This window comes from Tenrec ecaudatus, unplaced genomic scaffold, assembly GCF_050624435.1.
Source record: "Tenrec ecaudatus isolate mTenEca1 unplaced genomic scaffold, mTenEca1.hap1 Scaffold_726, whole genome shotgun sequence".
Lineage (NCBI taxonomy): Eukaryota > Metazoa > Chordata > Mammalia > Afrosoricida > Tenrecidae > Tenrec > Tenrec ecaudatus.
In genome coordinates, this window is record NW_027459621.1 from 7501 (window position 1) to 24095 (window position 16595).

At 43.3% G+C, this 16595-nt stretch overlaps 2 pseudogenes; both read left to right on the plus strand.

Annotated features, from left to right (window-relative positions):
• Positions 1–5543: 5543 nt before the first annotated feature.
• Positions 5544–5891, plus strand: LOC142436867 (E3 ubiquitin-protein ligase RBX1-like; annotated as a pseudogene).
• A 1694-nt stretch (positions 5892–7585) lies between these two features.
• The window catches only part of LOC142436869 (ninein-like protein), a 91163-nt pseudogene continuing 82153 nt past the window's right edge, over positions 7586–16595 (plus strand).

The following is a 16595-nucleotide window of genomic DNA, read 5'->3' on the forward strand; positions in this document are numbered from 1 at the left end:
CTGGCTGTTTAGTCCAAGCCAATGCAGTTCCTTCCCAAAGTTACTGGGTTTCCCTTGCACTGGATTACATGATGCATTCAATTTTATGAAAGCCATGTCCCCACATCTCTTTGAAATGGGTCCCTCTCTGTTTTAGGCTGCAGTTCAGCCTATTTAGGCTGTAGCACAGCCTTCTGGAGACTCTTAGAAAACCTTTTGTGTACACGAGACTGTCTACAAGGCACTGGATTACATTCTTTTGTGATCTTAGTACAGGGCATGAAAGCTATCTTCTTGATCTGATCCAACGCAGAAGCCCTGCTCATGCCATTCCTATTATGGGACATTATTTTTTGGCAAGAAAGACTTGGGGTTGAAAAATAGGTTTTGTTAGGCAGATAGGCAGGAATGAGATGTCCATTGACGCATGCCCAGGAGAACCAAGCATAGAACAAAAGCCTAGGTTTTCCCGCTGGTGGGTACGGATGGGCGTTAAACCTGCATCAGCCCACCTGGGCCAGGTGATTGCAATTCAGCCAATGGGATCGACCTGGGGTCATTCACCATGCCTCCCCCCGGGAATCCTTGAAAAGGCAGGAGCGAGGGGGAGAAAGGAAAAACTGGGGACAGGAACTGGGGAGGGAACTTGAGAAAGAACATGAGACAGGTGTTTTTTGGAGGAAAACTTAGGAGAGAGATCTTTGCATGACCTCGAGCAGTCTCTGCCAGGCTACATGGTGGGGAGGAATCCTAGGGGTGGCGCGTAAAACCTGAAACTTCTTTTAACTTTCATTAAACTCACTTGGATCACGAGCCAGGCTTTGGCGTGAATTCTTTCTCATGCAGAGCCAAGAACTGAGCTGTAACTCTAGCCCGGAGAGAGATCTTACAGTTCATATTTAAGTCCAGCAAGTCCCTGCTCCTTCATAGTTCATATTTTCTGCTAAAAAAAGCACACAACTAAACCCCAAACAGAAGTAACTTCTTTAGCTTTTCTTTACCCTTCTGTAGTTTATAATTATTTGTCTGTTGCCTCCATTGTTAATGACGCTGAGAGTTCAGATTCTAGATAAAGCAGAAGAATGTCACTGCCACCCAAAATAGTTGTTCTTAGTGTTAGTTGGTGCCCAATCAATCCCTGCCCATCCACTCACTTGCTGCCATTGAGTCAATTCTGACTCATGGCAGCAGAGTATACTTGCCCTGGTAGGTTTCTGAGACTATACATCTGTACAGTAGAAAGCTTCAGCTTTCTCTCTCAGAGCAGCTGGTAGGATTGAACTGCTGACCTTATGGCTAGCAGGACAATATGTTACCAGGGATCCTTTTCAAGACTGTGCCCTTTCAGAAACAGATCACCAGGCCTGCTTTCCTAGGAACCGGTGGGTGGGTTTGAAGCATCAACCTTTTGGTTAATATGCAAGTGCTTAACAAATGGGCTTTATCCTGGTTTGGAAAACCTAAGTCACTGGTCTTTTGCCTAAAGAGTCACTTTCAATGGCCCTGGCTTGTTTCATGGGAAGGGCCAGTTCAGGGGCTCCCGGACAGATGGTGGGGTAGGATCCTTATTTAGTAGGGCCATATTGGGTGGGGTGGCAGGGAAGTGTGTGTGTGCTGTATGTGTGTGTAATCTGCATCTTTAACAAATGCCCCCCCCCACTCAAATGAGAAACACTGGCCCCAATTGTCCTCTGCCTCTCTTGTTGCTGCCTTTTTTGGGATTTTTCTGGCTTTTAGCAGCCCTGGAGGCCCCTCCTATCTAGGCAGGAAAAGGAGCCAATAAATAAGTTCACACTAAGGTGCTAGAGAGTGATAACAGCTAATCCCTTCCAAGGGCAATTGCTCTCAGAAAGAAAGAAAAAAAAGAGAGAGCGAGAGCTCAGGGGGTTGGGGGGAGCAATTTAACTCCAATGAATAGTGTCTCCTGGAAGAGTCCTACACTTTGTCGCTGCAATGGGAGTCATATATGAACATGTGTGTGTGTGAAACCCCTCGCATCAGTCTCTTCTTCTGCTTTTGTGTAAATTGGACTTTAAACACATTCTCTAGGAAGTGTTTGAATGCCTCTGTTTATGGAAGCTTCTTGACAGAAGGGGGATTTTTGTCTCTTTTGTTCAGTGAGAGAGCCCCAAGGTCTGGCATTTAATAAGTAAGTAGCAAGCTGGTTGAATGAATGAGTGAATGAGTGAGTGAGGTAAAGAAGCCTTCAGCAGCCTTCCAGGTCGAGACTGGCCCCCTCTGAAGCCTGGCTCTTGTCTACAGTGAGGTACACCTCTCCTCCTTCCCATTTCATGCTTCCCCGTGGTCTGCCTGGGATTGAGCTGAAAAATGATTTTTCATGCATGTCATCCTCATTATATCATTATCCCTCACAGCAAAGCTCTCTGACCACCCTGAAGACCTGTATTTAATGTGAGGAAAGGTGATTTAATGGAGTGGAGAGCGCAGCATAAAACAGAAAACCCTTTCAGAATAGCAGAGCAGGCTGTCCCTCCAAGGGGAAAGGGACAAAAAGGGAAAAGAAAAGAAAAATGGCGAGGGAGGGGGGGCAACTCTCACTCTCCTAATAGGTTGAAATAAGAAGTCATTTTGGTCAACTTCATCAGAAGACAAACCTGAAAGGGGCCCCTTGCCCTCCCCGCCAGCGCATAACTGACTTACCATGCATTTTACCGTGGAGCTGATTATGCGCTGAGTTGTGGCAGACGGGGAGAGTTTATTGACATATGGTCTCCCTTCACACCTTTTGTTAAAGCCAGACATCAGGGACTGAGCTGCAGGATATTAAAGGATTTGGAAGCGTTATCAAGGAATGGTACATATTTATCAAAACCAGGGTGATATTACAAAGCTGGGTTGCTGCTACACCTGGGTGTGTTATGTGATTAAAAATAATGACAATGCATCCTCTTGATGGATTTTGCAACTGGGCGAATACTGAGCAGGTCTGCTGGACCACCCTTGGTCGAGAATTCACACCTAACAACCCCTTTGGTCTCAGAAGAAAATTGTGGCTGCTAGCTCACACTTGGAATCCAGGTAGGGCAATGTTTAAGCACTTCACTGTTAACCGAAAGAGCAACAGTTGGAATTCACCAGCTATCCCGAGTGAGAAAGATGTGACCATGTGCTGCCACAAAGATTACAGCCTTGGAAACCTTCCGGGAGGTTCTTTCCTGGCCTACAGGTTTGCTCGAGTCAGAATTGACTTGACTTCCATGGCATTGAGCTGTTTTGAGTTTTGGATGGCTGAATTGGAGACTTCAGGATTGCAGGAAGATTTGAGAACAGCCTGAAATATGCAGGCGACCAGCCTTGCTTGCTGCAAGGGAAGAGGAGTTGAAGCACTTACTGATGAAGTTCAAAGATGATAGTCTTCAGTATGGATTACAACTCGAGGTTAAAAGAACAAGAATCCTCACCACTGAACCAATAAGCAACATGATAAACAGAGAAAAGATTTAAATGATGAAGCATTTCATCTTACTTGGACCCATCCACAACCAACGCTCATAGAAATATCTGTAAAGAAAGCCCACTGGGAGGACAGGGTTCCCCTAGGTAGGGGTCTGTGAACCAGCAGTGAAAGGAGTGAGAGGGCGAAGTGAGAATCATACAAGCAGAGAGAGAAGTGAAGAGAACAAAGAAAGAAAGAGGAAAAAGAGAATATAGAGAGAAGGGGGGAAAACCCCAATTGTGTTCACTAATATTGGCAGTGATGGTAAAGAGGGAGGAGAGAGAAGGAGGAGACCGAGAATAAATAGATAGCTGATCCCTAATTGCTTGACTGTGTGTCCAGAGGGGCTTAGACCCTGCGCCACAATGGCAGGTTGGTGTTACTTTCAATGCCGGGACCCAGTGGTGCTGAGCAGAATTGCTCTAGTTGACAAGATCACCTTAGAGCCCCAACTGAGTTTTCCTCAGCAGCGTGTTGTAGATGTTTGTCCCAGGTGCCCTGTGTGATGTACAGCACTCCCACGGTGGGCAGGCTGGAGTTCCTCCTGCTATTTGGGTTGATTTGCCCTAAGTGGAGGATAGTGACCTGGAAGCCAGTAGGGATATATGATAGGAGAGAGTGGGAGAGAAGAGGAGAAAGAGGGAAAAGGAAGAAAGGAAAAACCCAACACAAACCTGAGCTCTTTGAGACTGACTGCAGTGGCAAATATGGGATAGTGAATAGAGAGAGAAGAAATAGAGTAGTAGGTAAGGAGGTAACTGGGACTTGATCACCTGTCCTTGAGGCTGGAGGAGTTCCAACTCTTCCTCAAGGTAGCGGGGTGGTGTACTTGTTTGATGTAGGGTTCCACAGATGCTGTGTGGGTTTACTTCAAAGACAAGATCGCACCCGTGGCCAGGCGTCAGTTGAGTGCTGGAGTTCACTGGTGTACCTGCCTTGTGCTGTGTGTAGCTGAGGGGCTGGAGTGTTCCACCGCCCTGTCAAGGGCCCCAGGACAGGCAGGGCCTCCCCAGCTATGTGTAGAATCACTAAGAGGGAAGTTGGGCTTATTGTCCTATCTAGTCTACTGGTGCCTACTAGATCAATGGATTTTATTTTTTCTGTTATTTTATTTTATTACCCTGGCCAGCTAGAATAAAATCAAATTGAATTGTCTCCCAAAGTCTCTGGGCTGTACTTATGTGCTGTTTGAAGCTGACACTTGCTACAGCATGTCTTTGATATGCAAAAAGCCACCCAGCTCTTAGCTGAGTTCTGGCATTCCTTAGCTAGGTTTCTTCTTATGCTGATTTATGTTAAGCCCCCCAATACCCCACTGCCCATGTGCTCCTTGGAGCTGAGCAACCAGACTTGGGTTTGAGTTTTAAACCAAAAATATATATTTGACTCTTTTGTTATTATTATGCTTGTGATGTACTCCGATTTGGGGGCTGTCAGGCTGACCCCCAGACGGGGAGATCCAGCTTATCAGGGGGGATGTTTCCTTCTCTGCCAATTGGAACTAAATTTGCTCCCTGGAATCCGACTATCTGCCTATTTTCTTCCACACCACAATCTATCTACCTGGGGTAAATACCTGTTTTTTCTTCTACTTTAAATTCTGGCTACCTGCCATTGCCGCTCCTGCATGGGGTTCTCGTGTTTGGGATTCTGTCCCCTTTAGGACTCAGCCCTGGAGAAATCACTGCTCCCAGCAAGGGCGCAGCTGGTACCCGTGGGCTCGCCAAAGCTAGAGCACTTTAAAGCATCCTTGGTTTGCTTTGTGAGTGGAAATCACATGCAAAAAAGGGGGTTTAGGAGAGACCCTAGTGCCCTGGTTTTAGTTTCAGGATTCCACCTGCCCATTTCCTTCACCTTACCTCCCAATTTTCTGGTCTGGCAGCAGGAGCTCTAGCTGAATGAGTCCTGTCGGGTCAACATTATTTTACTTCTCTCTTGGAGTTAATTACTTTCATTAAGTGCCCAGATGTCCTGAATTTTTAAGAACAACCCTGATCCCCTGCCTTTTTCTCTTTCCATTAAAGACCATTATTAAATACATAATGTCAATATATTTTTATCATTACCCTTGGTAAATCTTTTCCTGTCAAACCAAGCCAGTAGACCGTGCGTTTCCAAAATGGCAGCAGTGATGGATGTGGATACCCGAGCAGCACCACCGGTGGTGCGAGCAAGAACCGCTTCGAAGTAAAAAAGTGGAATGCAGTAGCCCTCTGGGTCTGGGATATTGTGATTGATAACTGTGCCATCTGTAGGAACCACATGATGGATCTCTTTAGAGAATGACAAGATAACCAGGCATTTGCCACGTCAGAAGAGTGTACTGTTATCTGGGAGTCTAAGCATGCTTTTTATTTCCACTGCCTCTCTCTCTGACTCAAAACATGGCAGGTGTGTCCATTGAACAACAGAGTGGGAATTCCAAAAGTATGATGTGTTAGTCTGGGTAGACTAGAGAAACACATCCAAGGAGACTCATATGTGTGTAAGAGAGAACTTTATATCAAAGAGCAATTGTACATTAAGAAAACATCCCAGCCCAGTCCAGATCAAGTTCATAAGTCCAATGTTACCCCATACGTCAATACTAGCCCATAAATTCCTCTTTAGATTCACACAGCCATGCAATGATGCTGAATAATGGGAGATCACAGGCCAGTGGCGGTAAGTCTTGTGGATCCAATAGTGGTGGAAGCATTAAGCGCTGGCATGGGCTCCACGTGCCTCCTCCAGCTCTGGGGCTCTGTCTCCTTCAGTGTAGCTCCATGTGGCTTGTCAGCAGTAAGATGAAGCAGAAAGAATGTGTCTGGCCTCCAGTGCACTATTTATTTCCTTCGGGCCTCTGAATGAGGTCATCAGGCTGTGACCTGGTTGACAGTATAGACTCCATCTCTTCGCAAGTTGACAGGAAGTTATGTAACTGCCACATATGGGCATTAGAAAAAATGAATTCTTCTATCAAGCTTAAATGTTTTATTATTCATTAAAAGACTTGCTAGAACCACGTCTTTGTTCCTTTGGCTTTTCAGTTTGTTGTGCTCATGCAACTGTATTATGTTCTGTGTCAAATAAAAGTCCAGTTGTGTTCTGAACAACAACAACAAAAAGAAAGCAAACCAGTGTCTCAATGTCAAAGCACCATTACCTGAACTCTTGGTATTCTCGTGTGTGTAGCAAAAGGAAAGCCACTGCTCAGACTCAAAAAAAAAAAAGTACTTGGTGCAATAGCTTATGGTCCTTCCAAACCTGAGAGTTTGAGTCTCATAATATCACATACTGGGAAGCTGACACATTTATTTGTATTTTGATCACTCGTTTGCTACTCTTGTTTCTTCCTGGCCTGTGTGGATATTATTTTTGTATTTCTTCTTCTTGGAGGTGGTAAGTTCCTAGGATGTTCATTTTCTTTTTAGTTGGCATTTAATACATATATCATTCCAAATTTCAATCACATTAAGTAGAATTGTACAATTGTTACCACAATCAGTTTCCAAGCATTCTTTTTCTATGGACTCCTTGACATCATCTCTTTTTTACCCCATATCTACCACTGTACTCCCTCCCCCCAAACTCCTTATCCTACATGCTCTCCCTCTAGGTTCATTGATCCTAGGTTTCAAGTACTGAAAAACAGAAACGCATATAACACAGCTTCAAGAAGGTGACCTCCATTGAATAACTCCTCTGAGATATAATCTAATATGAGCAAACAAAAACTGAAGAAAACAATATAAACTGAAAATTTTGGGAATCAGATCAGGTCCAGCCTGCATCAAAAGGGGTGGGTGTTGGGGGCGGGGCGGAGAACCTACTAACGAAGTTTTAACTGTTGAGGTCAGATTTATGCCTTTGGTTTTCTTTCTCCTCTCTTCAAGCACCTTGTTTAGTGACCACTCTCCTCTCTTCCCTCAATTTTAGATAGGGGAGTCTCTGGAGGCTTACTTCCTACGGAGTTCCACCAGTGGATCTTGGATTTCCACTATCTCCCATTGCCTGCTACACACAGGATTCTCGCAATTTAGGCTCTGATGCTTATCCCACCGTCAAGTTCGGATTATATGGATTCCATCCTAGGATGTTCTTCTGAGAACATTAGAAAGGCTTGTGAAAAAAGCATGTTTTTCTGGACAGCTTACTATTCTAAGGAAAATGCTGGCTGGCAGCAACTATAAAGGAAGGAATGATGTTGTGGAGCCAGCACTGAAGGAGCAAATGGAAATTCTCACAGGCAGGCGGTGCAGCAGTGGGCTGGGCTCTCGGAGCAGGATGTTGGCAGATGGTCTGTTCCGGTGGTGGGTTTGATGAGTCCAGGGAGAAATGTATTTTCTGTCACCAGCTTTCTTTTTCCCTCCCTGACAATGCCCTTCTTCTTACACACCCTGAAGGGGTCCTTGAATTAAAGAAGTCCTGTTTGTTTCATGACAGTCTTTTTGCTCTAGCTTATTTTAATATTGCCGGTAGACTTTTCTTTCTTCCCTTTTTAATGTGCACTGTTTTATTCTTGGGGTGTTTTTTTTTAGTATGTGTCCCAGTTATGAAGCCCAGAAGGGGCAGATGTATAGAGACAACAAATGATGTAATCGTTAAAGGGGATACAGGTGTGTCGAGGGGAATTGGGAAGCAAATCATGAATATGGGAGTGGGGAGATTGCACCAGAACTGATTGTGCTGATGTGTATACAACTCTTCTTTTAAACTATGACTGAACTATGAAAGTGTGTGCTAAGTGAATTATATCTCAATAAAACTATTGTGGGGGGGAGCCAGTTGCTGTCTATTGGATTGGGAGTCACGGTGGCCCACGGGTGTCAGACTGGACTGCGGTCCACAGGATCTCCGGTGGCAGGGGTTTCTGTTTGCATAGTCACTAAACTTTTCTTCTGAAACTCCTCTGGGTGGACTCAAATCTCCAGCCTTTTGGTAAATAGCCACGCACATAAATGATTTGTACCACCAAGGGATCCCTGTCTGGATACTAGAAAAAATCGATGCTTCCCCACTCACACAAACCCACTTTAGAGCCCTTCGTAGGGAGTCAGACGTGTTCTATCACGCACCCTTTGGGCAGCGCTTTACTCGTGGTCTCTCTCTCGGAAGGTATGGTTCTCCTGTCTACTTCTCCTTGAAGGGAGCTACTGACTTGGAAACTTTTCTCTCTTGCTTGGTATTTCCTATAAGCTGTAGTCACATTTCCTTAGAATTTCCCAAGCCATTCCTTATTGATACCTGTCATCCAATCATGCTTATTAACAATATCTTTTTACTTCAAAAGTCTCTTGTGGTATGATAGGTTATATCACCACCACACACACTGTCGGAAGCCCTGGATGTCACACGCACTCACTGCCATCGAGTGGATTTCAACTCATAGCGGCCCCATAAGACAGAGGAGAACGGCCCCTGTGGGTTTCCGAGAATGGAGTCGAAAGCCCCATCTTTGTCCTGTGTAGTTGTGCAAGTGTTTCTTACTGCTGTTTGCAGTCCAATTCATAACTCACCACACCAGCATAGTGCCATGCCTAATACGTTCACACATGAGAACTCGAACGTAACACCTTACTCCTATCTGCTGTGGTATCACTATTCTACCAGCAGTCAGATTTAACCAGATTCCTGCTCTGCATAACCCCAAGGTCAATGTCCGCAGAAAACAAGTGAGGTGGCGCATGACCCTATGAAGCAAGACTTCTGTGTAGGGAGACAAAAGACACATGTGCACCGAAATATGCATCTGGTTTTGTTGCCCCGTCCCTACCTCATGAAAGTCTCTTTGCCTTCTCTTCAACTGGCTCTGCTCTGAAGCCATGGCCTGTTCGATCAGACTTCCATGCCACCCCAGTCCCCATTTCTTTTTCCTAGCTTCCACTTTCAATTTTCATGAGAATTCAGCATCAATTTCTTCTCTGGCTGAGAGGTCCCAGCTACTCTTTGTAGATATCGAGAAGAAAGGATTTCAAAAGGAAGCAGAGAGCTGTTAAAAGCCTCTTTCTGTCCCAGACTCACCAGACATGCTCTGAATTTCAGAGGTACCTGCCTGCCTGTATCCTGGCCCCACATCCACAGATCCCACGCACCACTCTCTCTTCCTCTGTTGGTGGCTAAGATGTACTCCGAGGACATTTAGGTTTGGAAGATGATCTTCAGCTTCCAGAGCCCTAGATTGTTAGACTACTGGAGAACCTACTGTTTGCATAAAAAGTTAGGGCTTCAGGTTTAGAGGGTTTGGGGGTGTTTTTTTTCCCCTCAGCCTTTTATTGCATAAACAAAAGCAAAAATAGACTCTGAAAACTTCAAGCAGTGCATAAAGTTGAGCCACTATTACTAGCCTTCAGACCCAATTCACACCTAACAGAGAAGCAGCTTCTTGTGTTCTTTTTAATGCTTTCTGATGGGTAAAAATGTTCATCCATGATAACGTAGACACATTCAAATCTCAGAGAGCTCATTTAAAGGGCTCCTCACCAAATTTCCCTCTTCCTTTCTCTCTCTCTCACAAGCTGTCCTACCGAAGCATGTGAGTGGTCCTAAGTGGTATGGTCGTCGGACCCAGCCTGAGTTGTGCTCACTGGAGACTGAAGTCAGGCATGCAGCAGATAAGCAAGGACAGAGCAGCCTGAGCAGCCAGCTCCACCGAGCAACATCTCTGCAAAGTGTGGAGGTGGGTCAGAATTTCCTTCTCCAACTTGAGTGCCTAATATCAGGTAAATATCTTAGTTCACATGGTTGTGAGAGAATGTAAGTAGAGAGAGTCTCATTCCCTGGAATTTTAAGTAGACAGGTGCTAGGGTTACCATTGGGGAATAAGATCTCATTTTAAATAAGATCTGGGTCTAGTTGTCTCCATGTGACCCTGGACAAAGAGTGCTCTCCTTCAGACATTGCAACAGCAGAAATGTTTTCATTTGTTTCTCACTCCTTTCTGACGCTAGTACTGTAGTGCTTCGAAACTGTAAGACAGGAAATACTTACGACTCCCCTGCCGCTTTGGGGGCTAGCTTCAGCTCCCTTCTCCCAGTTCATTAAGTTACTCACTTCAAGTACCTGGAGTGAATCCCAGACACCTGCTAAGGGCCAGGTCCTCACTGTACTCCATGTCAAGAAGCATATTCATGATGATGCATCACATGTCCTAAGTAAATCACATACTTGTTAGATCTGTATTCAAGGATTCCAGAATGTTACTGGTTCCTCCTTTATGTGCTGTCAGATTGAAAGACGAGACCATATCAAGAACCTATCTTTAGTAAGGTAACTTGGAGTCCTGAATTGATTTTAATCTTAAACATTTGTAAGGCAGGGGGAAACAAATAAGCACACGTTTAAATCCTAAATTTTCTTTCATGGATGCATGTGCTATGTTGGGCTACACCATAAACCCAGGACATTTGCTTTCTGTTCTCTTTACATTTGGATCTGAAGTATGGTGTGGGTTGAATTATCATTTCCTGGGCTAATGAGACTCTGTCTTCATCGGGGCTCTTCTGATTTTTGAGGCCTTTTTGGTACTCAAAACTGGGTATGGAAAGGGTATTTTTAGTTTTTCAGTGAGTGGAAGGCATTAGGGAAGTGGGACTGAATTTACTGGTGTTGCTCTGACTTGTCATTTAAATTCAAGGGTGTGAGAGCATTGGAGGGTCGGCCCTAGACCTCTGGTAGACAAGACACCTAAGCACTGTAGACCTCAGTTACCCCAGAGAGACAGTGGACAGGGTGTGAGCTGAAGGCGCTACCTTGTCCCTTTGTCGCATGCTGGACTCCATCGGTAGCACGATGCTTCTTTCTTTCATCGCTTCCGTAGACTCTTCCTGTTGTCTGCTCTCAGCTTTCAGTCCTCAAGATTGCTCCTGCTTAGAATGCTGAGTCTTGGTCCAACCCAAACCCAAACCCACTACCATTTAACCTACTTGGGTTCTTAGCAACCCCATCGTCCTTAGTAGAACAGCTTCAAAGGGTCTCCAAGGCTGGTGCGTTCAAACCAACTGACTTCCAGTTAGTAGCCTTGTGCTCAAGCACTATGTCACCAGGACTCCACCGATTCCATATGTGGGTATTCACTTGGTCACTACATACACCATAAGATTTTGGCAGAATCAGATGCTTCTGGGTGTCCTCGTCTTTTCTCTTGGTGTAAGGTAACCAAGACAGTTGACTGCATGTGCCCACTTAAAGTGCTGATGACTTAGGGGGTAGGAACACCAAGTATGATTTCACAAAGTACGACATGCTCCCTATTGCCACTTCTGGCATTCTCATTTTCAATAAGGAATTTATGATCCACGTGCTGCTGGTGTACAGATAGCATGTCCACTTCAGTTACACAAAAGAGCTTTCCAGTGCTACATGTTTGTTTGGTGTTCTGCAACTGCTTTTGATATTCTCCAAGGGATTTATGTATCCTTTCCATTTTTCCACAGAGTTTCAAGTCAGATGAAGAACCTGATGGTGCCAAAGAGCCTCAGAATGAGTTATTTGAGGCACAAGGTAAAACCATGACCTCATGCTTGGTACTTTGAAAGATCCAGGACCTGGATTGTCAGAAGTGTTGCTGTGACAAGAATAGTTTCCTGGAGAGTGCAGTGTGGGTAATCTCCCTGGACAGCCTGTTCTCCGGATATACTTATATAGAGAGCGTTTCATCAAGAAAATAGCTCACACAGATGTAGAAGAAGGCAAATTCCAAGTTGAGCAAGTTCTAGGCCCATGATGCTGATGTTAGGGTGCAGGGTTATCATGACTGTCATAGCTTTGGGAGTTGATGGGCCCAAAAGGAGCTGAAAGACAAAGGTCTATGACTACAGAGGAAAATGAATTCAAGGTTGGCAGATCAAGCCTGTGGCTAAAGAGACGAATAAGTCCAAGCTTGGTAAGTCAGGTGACAAGCTACTGATAACTCCCAAGGACAGCAAGCAATACAGGAGACCACTGACTCAAGTCTTAACCTGTGTACAACTGAATCTGGGCTAACCCCATTTACATATTTATTATTTTAAAATAGTTTTATTGGAAGATACAAGGAGTTACCAAAAATGGATTTTTTTTCAAAGTTATGTATTTAAATTTTTTTACAAAACAACCATGTCACCGTCAAAGTACTCTCCATTACACTTCATACATTTGTCACACCTGTGATTCCATTCTTGGAAACATTTTTCAAACTCATCTGTTTGGAAGGCTGACAGTACCTCTCCAATTTTTTTCTTCATCTCTGCTTTTGTCTTCAAATCTCTGTTCTTTCATTTCCCTCTTCATTCAAAGAAACAAAAAGAAGTCACACAAAGTGAGGTCAGGTGAATAAGGTGTGTGGGGCAAAAGAGGCATGCTGGTTTTTACCAAAAACTGGCACACTGAGATGGCTGTGTGAGCAGGGGCATTGTCGTGGTGGCAGAACCAGTCCCCTGTCTGCCACAAATCAGACCATTTTCATCACACACTATTATGCAATCTTTTCGGATCCTCTAAATAGAAAGCTTGATTAACAGTCTTGCCTGGTGGAGCAAACTCCAAATGCATGATGAGTTGACGTTTTCGTTCATTCAGGAAGTTGACAAACATCCAGAATGAGGTTTGTCATCAATCAATATTTTACCTTTTTTGAAATGAGAAAAACACTTGAGTTTTTCCCATAGCACTGCCCTTGTAAGCTGTTTTCAACATCACAACAGTTTCTGCAGTGTTTTTCCTTGAGTAGGAAACAAAATTTCACCACTGCACACTGTTTTCTTAAATTGGCCATCTCAAAAAGCAAGGTTTCAAGCAAAACTGCTTTTATGAAAAAATTCACCGTGACCAGAGAAAACCTTCCCAGTGCCACGGGGTGCACTAACTCAGAGCAAGTTGCTCGATGCATACTTAGCAGGAAACATGGGTACTATGAAAGCTCCACTCTGCCCAGCGCAATTCTGGTCTGGGGTTGGTGGGGGGGGGGTACTCCTTCATATTTCACCTATCATACAATTCAATTGTTCTATCCTATTAAGAACGTTTCTGCAGTTATCACCACAATGAATTTCAGCGCATTTTCTCATGAACTCGTTGTTAGTTCCTAATTTGCCACCAATCACTCCTACCATGCTCTACACAATTATCAAGCCGGTTACTACCTCTGTGAATCTACATAGCCTGGACTTTACATACAGAAAATCATTGAAAAGACAAACTGGAAAACAATGATTAGAACACAGAGAAAAACTTCATAGGAAAAAAAGCAAAATATTAAAAACTGAAACAACTTTAAAATGAGTCAAAAGGGAGATCAAATAGCAAGATATTAAAATGTAACCTAAGTACAACGGACTTAATCAACTTTGCAGTGTTCTGTCTCTAACAAGGCTCTTAATATCCCAGGACTTTGGTCCAAGAAGATTCCCCAGAGGCTTAATCCATCCAAGCGACCCTGCAATTGGATTTTTGGCTTTCACTGTCTTCCATAGCCTTCTGTAAACCACATGTCCAGAATTCAAGCTCTGATACTATTTTCTCCTGAGATTTGGATGTTATTTACAATCCTTGGATTATAAAGGCAGGTGTGTTTCCTCATGTGGGCTTAGTTGATGCTTCACTCACATAGCTACCTGTTTGAAGACGAGCTTTTAAAACCTCAGCCACTATTCTGTCTGATAGTCGGGCACCAACTGGTTTTTTTATCACATGCTGTTACAGCCCTCATATTAGCAGTGACCTCTTCATGAGGGCAAGCATTGAGCGGGGCCAGGCTAGGATGCATTGGGCTACAATTAAGTGCGAACCCCAAATCCATTCATATATCTATAGTTTATATGTCTCTGGTTAACTTCAGAGATTATTATGATTTTATGATAGAGAACTTTATAAATCATCCCCCTAGGGCATAAGGTAATGTCTTTTATTTAGCCAATTATATAGCATTTTAAAATGCTGAAGAAAAATTATTTAAGTATAGATAGGCTTCAGACTGTAAAATATGAATTAATGACATGTACATAACAAGACACTATTTATAAACAAGCAGTGGGATCAGTGATAAGACAAAATTTGCAGTAATTCACAGAAGCAGAATCATCCCTATCAGATGAATACATTTCATAAGAAAAAAGAAGGGCATTAAGTAGTAAATATATGGTAATCCCGGGCCACATTGAATGGGCATCATTAATAGAGCACCCTGAGAGCAAGAGAGCTGAACCACAGTCCAAAGACCACCAATTCCATAACCTTGGGATAGCAGTCATCTGCTTCTTCTCACACTAAGTCATATAAATATTAAGTCCAAGAAAGTCTGTCTGTTCCTTAAAACGGCTACAGGTGAGTGTGAACAGTTCGAGCAGTAGGACAGATGTGTGCCTTGAAAACACAGTTCAAGGTCCCAGTAGTCTACAGCGCATAGCCTGGTTCACCAAGGTCTGGATGGAAACTAGATGAATAGAAACCAAGTAGGAACATAATACCGGGCATTTTCTCCCATTGGATTCTTTACGAGTATTGTTCATTGTTTTTCTCCAGCCAGTTTAACCATTGATAGAAATGTAGTCGCCTTCTTCAAGACATACATTCCCCTGACCCCACCTCCCATCTTTTTTCTGTAACTGCCCTCAGGATTCTATCCTTTTTTTTCAAATTGGAGAATTTGGCTCTGATATTTCATGGTGGTTTTCTTTTAGCTTCTATCTCATTTTGGTTTTCTTAACTTTTTGAATAATTATGTACTCCTGTGTTGTTGGTCAAATTTTCTTTTATAGTTTGTCAAAACTATTTTCTTTGTATGTATTTTTGTTACTTCTTTTTCAGGGTTTTTAATGAGACATAGATTATTTCTCTTGATTCTTTTGTTGTTTTTTGGTGGTGGTTTTTCTTGTCAGTTATAGTCAGAGTGATCGTCTTTGAGCTCACTGATTTGATTTTCCTTTTCAGAAGGAAAATCTATTCCTCAAGTCATTTACTGTGTTGCCTAATTCTGTTATCTCATTGTTTATATTCTTAGATTCCCTTTGATTTAAGATTTCTTCTATTGTTTTCCTGAGTATTCCCTACATGTCTAAATCATTCTTCGGAATCCTGTTTCTTATAGTTCCAGGGCCTCTTTTTCAGAATTCTCTATTGGATCTGGGCAATTTCCATTTGTTTACATTTGTTTTTCTTGATGTTTTGGGTTTTCTGTGGTTGATTGCTGTTTCCTCAGAATCCTAGTAGTAGTGCCAGTGATATGAACACTTAGTTGGCTTTGTCTAGTGATGTGGGAGAGGTCTAATAGAAGGTGGAAAATATGGTGAAATGAAGGAAAGGGGAGAGAGATGAGTAAGTGGTGAAAGTGTGGGGGAAGATACAATATTGTTTTTAGCTTACCATTTTCCTAGACAGTTTAAATGGCGTCTTCTTGGCATTTGGTTTTTCCTACCATTTTATCCTTATTCCCCACCTCAGGGACCCAATGTGGATGTTCTGCTAGCTGCTGAGTATTCCAGTTATGTAAATCTGACTTACACAAAATGGATTCTGGAACTGGTTCATTTGCTACAGGGTGGGTTTGGAGAGCCACCAGCCCACCTGAAGATGAACTTGAAGTAAGAGACTCCGTTACAATATTGACCTCCATGTGCCCCCACACCAAATGGTGGGTCACAGTGATGTTTTAGGCCTTCTAGAATTGGTCTCAGTTAGAGCCAGTGTCCAATAATCCCTAAAAAAATCTAATTATTTCTTTTCCCACAGTGAACACTCACTCTTGTAAAATGCTGATGATCCATTTGAGGAAGGCTGACAAAAAAATAACAGAAAATTTTGTCATTATAGTGGGGGTCCTTCCACAGGGAAACATAGCCCCTGCTCTTTTTAATGGGTTATGGGTCTGTAAACTATCTCACCTCAGGGAATGATTGAACAATTATGACTCTTCTAATCATTTGAGTTTCACTGCTGTTCACTTGACCCAGATTTTTTTTTCTGCTTAGACAAATCAAGTAAATATTCTTTAGGTTTCCTATGTTTTTCACTCCCAAGGACTTCCTGCCTGAGTAGACAATACCATGAGTCCATGACAGTCAAGCTGTTCTGATTCCCACTTTGACTCAGCTGTCCATTACAGTAGCCACATCCACCTGTCTCTGTCACTTAAGTGCTGCCATTTGGCCCCTACTTCCCTGCAACCCAATCAGCCCAAGTGTAGTTAGGTGTCACTATTCCAATA